Source organism: Papaver somniferum, chromosome 3, assembly GCF_003573695.1.
Source record: "Papaver somniferum cultivar HN1 chromosome 3, ASM357369v1, whole genome shotgun sequence".
NCBI classification, from domain to species: domain Eukaryota; kingdom Viridiplantae; phylum Streptophyta; class Magnoliopsida; order Ranunculales; family Papaveraceae; genus Papaver; species Papaver somniferum.
This window is the reverse complement of record NC_039360.1, coordinates 170,290,325-170,296,300: the sequence shown is the minus strand read 5'-3', so window position 1 is coordinate 170,296,300 and position 5,976 is coordinate 170,290,325.

The following is a 5,976-nucleotide window of genomic DNA, read 5'->3' as shown; positions in this document are numbered from 1 at the left end:
GATTGCATGTACCTATGCCAGGCATGCCCTTTCGGCCTTTGGGTATCGGAGTTGAGCATCTCTCATTGTGCGTCTGAAGTAGTAAATCGGTCGTTCGACGCCTTCGTCATCTTCCTGAGCGAGGAGTGCGCCGATGGCGACGTCACTGGAGGCTGTGTAAAGAATCAGAGCTCGTCCCTGCACTTGAGACCTCATGACGGCCGGTGACAATAATATATGTTGTAATTTATGGAAAGATTCTTGTTGAACAACTGTTCAGGTGAAGCTTGCTCCTTTCTTCAGCAGAGGCGTGAACGAAGCAATCAGTTGAGATAATCCAGGAATGAAGCGTCGAATATAATTTACATTGCCCATAAAGCTCTGTAGTTCCTTCACGGTACGTGGAGAAGGCATGGTGGTAATAGCCTTTGCCTTGTCGGGGTCGACTTTGATCCCTTCAGCTGTGACCAGGAATCCTAAGAATTTTCCGGAAGAAACTCCGAATGCGCACTTTAAAGGATTCATTTTTAATTTGTTTTCTCTGCACCTTTCAAACACCTGACTTAGAACTTCGAGATGAGATGCTCGAGTCTTCGATTTTACCACCACATCATCAACATAGTCTTCTACTTGCTTGTGCATCATGTCATGGAATATGGCAGTCATGGCTCGTTGATAAGTGGCATCAGCATTCTTTAATCCAAAGGGCATCACGGTGTAGTGAAAATTCCCAATGGGAGTACGGAACGCAGTCTTGTTGGCGTCATGTTCATACATCTTGATCTGGTTGTACCCACTATATCCATCCATAAATGAGAACATACCATGACCGCTGGTTGCATCGACGAGCATGTCAATGCTGGGTAGAGGAAAATTATGCTTCGTACAACATTTATTCAAGTTCCTGAAGTCGCCACAACATCTAATTTGACCATTTTTCTTCTTAACGGGTACCACATTTGCTAGCCACGTTGGATGAAGAATAGGTTTGATGAACCCTGCTGCCAACAGTTTCTGGATTTCGACCTTGATTTGCTCCTCGACTTCGTGTCTAAATTGTCTGGGCGGTTGTTTGACAACTTTGGAACCAGGGACGATGTGCAAGTGATGGGTGACGATTTTTTCATCCAGACCGGAATTTCTTCGTACGTCTATGCGAAGACATCTTGATATTCTTTTAATAATTTGACCAGCTAGGTCCGCTCCTCTGGTGATAGCGTTGAACTGATCAGGATTGGCCTTGGATCGTCTTCAGCCCCAATGTTGATTGTTTCAAGATCGTCAGTGGTAGAGTCAGTGCCGTCCTGTAGTTGTCGTGGGGCATCTTGGACTTCTTCAAGTGATTGCTCACTCTGACATGATTCTTCATGGTGGGGAGACTTTTCATTGTTTTCCCCGATTAATTGCTAATATTTCCGTCGGCGATAAATGACTCTCCCTTCTACGTCTCGATCGGTCGTGAAGTTTGTCCCCGGAGTTGAGACTTTATCATTATGGCGTTTAGTCGGTGTAGTAGGTGACTTGATCACTTTAGCAGCTGAGGATGACGGATCGTTATCAGCCTTCTCGATAGTCTTCCATCTTGGAAGTGGAGTACTGTGAATCCTTCTTAGAGGTTCTGGGATGCCTTTTTGAGATTCAAGGAACTCAGTATCATAGACGGGAGCATAAGGAAATGATGAAGCCGGAATGCGAACGATCTTGTTGTCGAGCAGGGCCTTCATGCATTGATGGTATGTTAAAGGAACCACCTTATTATCATGGAGCCATGGGCGTCCCAGTATTATATGGTAGTCAGGTTCTTGCTCGATCACATGAAACTTCGCTTTCGATCGAATCGGCCCCACCCTCAAATCTATGTATGCATATCCATATGTATGGCTTTGACTTCCTTCAAATCCTGTCATTAGGATGGGATAGCGAACGATTTTACCTTGTGGGAACCTGGCCATTATGAGAGTCTTCATGGTGACAATGTTGGTAGAAGCACCGGTGTCAACAAGAGCTCTTCTAAATTCGGTGTCTTTGATGAAACCAGTGACATACAATTCTCGATTGTGTCCTTCATCCTTCATGCAATCTTCTTCTCCAAAAGAGATGTTGTCGATCGAATGCTCAGGAACTAGGGAGACTTCTTCAACTGATGGTGTTGGTGGCGTTATTTTCACGCTGGATGATATCTGGTTGAGTGCTGAAAATGTGTCTCTGCCCTGATCCCTGGAGAAGTGCAGGAGTTCACATAGATTTTCGATCAAATTTGTGACCTCTTGTTCCACCGTCTTCTCGCATGTGGTGAAGTTGTTGATTCGAGGGTCAGATGACGCTTCAGTCCCCGGTGTTGAGACTTCTAGAGCGGAGGTACCGCCTAACTCGGATGTGGTTTATCGTCTCCTTCATCAGGTCCATGTTCCTGGTATGGACCTCTAGGATTTGATCCAACTCTGCCAAAGTCGGGACCCCTCTGCCTTCCATGCCGCCAGGTGTAACATGAAGAATGTTGCCGTTTGAAATATTCTGATCTGAATTAGTTGAATTAGTCCTAAGACCAACCATATTGTGAGATTGTTAGATTCCAACCGAGAGATTAATATCCCAATGTGGTCGACAATCTGTAGATGGGGAAAAACGATTTGCTGGTTTTTAGAGACGACCGTACGGAGGAGACTCCTCAAAGCGAGCGAAATGTTAAACCTCACACAGATGCACCGCTGCAAAGGGGGTGCTTTATATTCGAGAGATCAATCTGTAGTACTCCGGCCTAAATCAAGAAATTGACCGTTCCAGAGTAAATTCGGTCACAAGAGAGGATGGGTTGATCTGTAGGAGGGAAGCTGAGAAATGTGTGGAATCGATGGAAATCAAAGATTGTGGGTGTCTGAATTCCAAATACGATAAGCTCTGAATGATTGAAATTGCTCAATTGAGAGTAGTTGCTCAATTGATGAGTTGATGATCTCGTATTGTCGATGAGACGTAAGATTGATGATACTGTTGATGCTGATGATTCAATCATGATTCAGAGACTTATTTATATTGCTGGAATTGTAGACACCATGATTCCATGAAGCGTGACAGTTGATGGAATCAAGGAGTGGGAAAGTGGAGAGCGTGTTTGAAACCAGTTGCTCAACGTGTGTAGACTTGGTCGATTTTCCACACATTACCTCGTGAATTCCTTCAACTGATTGCACGACTTGCTCACATTCCGTCGTGTGTTTTAACACACATGTCATAGACCGCCAGACCAAAACCCTAAGTGATATCCCCTCAAGTGACACGATTGACGTCTCGTGGTTTGTTAGTCAATTGATGACTTCGTGATTTGATGGGACGATGAGTCCATATAGTCGTTGAGTTGAACATGATGTTCTGAAACTCGTGAATTGAACATGTCATGAAACAGAGGTATAGTTCTTACGATGAAGTGAGCAAGTATTTCTCATTCGATGGATCGTTGAATATTGATTGTTGAACCAATATTCCTTGGTTTGAACAAATATTTATCATCTGAGCAAGTGTTGCTCATGTGATGAATTGTTGAATATTTGGTCGTCTGAGCATGTGTTGCTCGTCTGATGAATTATTGGCAGCGTACCAAAATATTAATTAGAATACTGGTCGTTGAACCGAGCATAATTAATAAAATTAATGACCATGAGGTCGTCATAAAATTATTAAGGTTAGAATGTGGAATGATGATCCTTGGATTCAGAAACCCTAATTTGATCAATTGATGATCAATTCATGGTTTGTCAGAATTTCAACCATGGGACGAAGGAGGGAGCGATTACATGGACCGTGGATCTACCATGTAATGTCCATATGCTCACGTGAGCAAATACGAAGAACTTCTGATGAGTTGATAATTTGTTGGTGAAAGAATGATTAAATGCTGCTTTAATCATTTATTCGAAAATGCTCGTCTGAGCCTTAGGTGAGAAAACCTAATTAATTATGACGAGGTGAGGGACCGACCATGGAGTCATGAAACCGGACCTGGGTTGTCCTGTGACCGCCTGACGATCACTTCATGAAAATCCAAAGTGTTTGGGAGAGTTTTGGACCTAATACGAGCAATTGTACAAATTAGGTCAAAACTGTGAAAATTGATGGGACCGGCTTTCGTGAGCCAAAGAGCCAATCTTGGTCCGTCAAGATAGCGTGCTCGTGTCCCCAAGGCGTCCGCGTCTCAGTCCTGAGAATTTTGATATTTTCTGGCGTGCAATTGAGCATCCATTCGAGAAAATATGCCAAAATTAGGCTTTCGACGAAACTGAGGAAAACACCATGAGATGATGAAAAATAATTATAAAATAAGGAATGAGGAGGCGTGGGACCTCCGCGGTCAAGGCATGGTCGGCCGGTCGTGACCTCGGTCCCGTGGTGCCTTTTCCTTAATTTTATAATATTTTGATGATTTTATGAAAAATTCATGTATTTTGAGAAATTTGATGAATTTTAGGAGTTTTCATGAATTGAAGGAGTTTTCATGAGTTCAAGGAAGAAAAAGATATTAAAATAATAAAACAAGGGCGTGTGGGACCGTGGAAGGCATGGTCGGCCGGCTAGGGCCCGGTCCCACGAGTTTCCCTAATTTTTTAATGATTTTATGAAAAATTCATGAATTTTGAGAAATTTGATGAATTTAGGGAGTTTCCATGAATTGAAGGAGTTTTCATGAGTTCAAGGAAGCAAAAATATTAAAATAATAAAAAAAAGGGTGTGTGGGACCGTGGAAGGCATGGCCGGTCGGCTAGGGCCCGGTCCCACGAGTTTTCCTAATTTTTTAATATTTTTAGGTATTTTGATGATTTGAGAGAATTTTTCCTAATTTGAGAGAAATACCATGAAATCAAGGAGTTTGATGAATTCAAGGAAAACTAATAATAAAATAATAAAACAAAGGGGCGTGTGGGACCGGCTAGGGCATGGCCGGCCGGCCAAGGCCCGGTCCCACAAGTTTTCGTAATTTATTTTATTTTATTATTATTTGATGATTTGTGCAAAAATACCATGAAATCAAGGAGTTTTTTCATGAAATTAGAGAAATAATAATAATAAGAAAAAAATAATAAGAAACCGTGGGTGTGGGCTGATTGGGACCAAGGCATGGCCGGTTGGCCAATGGTCATGCCCTACACTCCTTTCCTTAATTTTATATTATTTTTTATGAATTTATGGAAGTACCATGAAACCGAGGAGTTTCCTCGAGATGAAGGAAATTTGATAAAATGAGAGAATTTTCATCAAATCATGGAAAATAATAAAAATGCATTAAAATATAAAACTGGCATGGGGTTGACCACGACACGGTCGGTTGGTCGTGTGTCCGTGCTCCCAGCACCCTGGTCAATATTTTTAATTATTTATTATTTTCTTCTCTATTTTGCATAGGTTCATCGTTTCGTTGTATTTTTGAAATACTCGTTCGTGCGGTGACTGTTAGCGCATCATCGTTGAACACACCTTCACCATTTGAATCGGGGCTTACTTAGAGGTAGCTCAGACGCCCAGTTGTTGATTATTTATTACTAATTATGGAATCCAGTGGAGAATAATTCACAAAACTGAGTAATAAAATGTTTATTATTAATTCATAGGATCAGCTGAGGATTCGACTATGCATTCAGAATAATAAAGTGAGCATTACTATTCCATGGGATCGTAGATTCGACCATAGAATCAGAGTATTTAAGATTTATCTATTACCATTTATGAGACCAGTTGTGGATTCGATCATGAAATCGGAGTAATGAGATAATATAGTTATTGTTATTCTATGAGATCAAGTCGTGGATTCGATCATAGAATCAGAACAATTGTTATTGCCATTCCAGGGGACCAGTCGCGGATTCGACCATGGAATAAGAGCAATTAGGAATAATTAACTTTGTGGCTCTATGCTAGCAGAGCAAGCTGTCTAGGAGCATTAATCATCCCGATGTGAGCTTGTCGGTAAGTCATATCCTTTATATAGTCAGGGTAAATTCGTTGTTT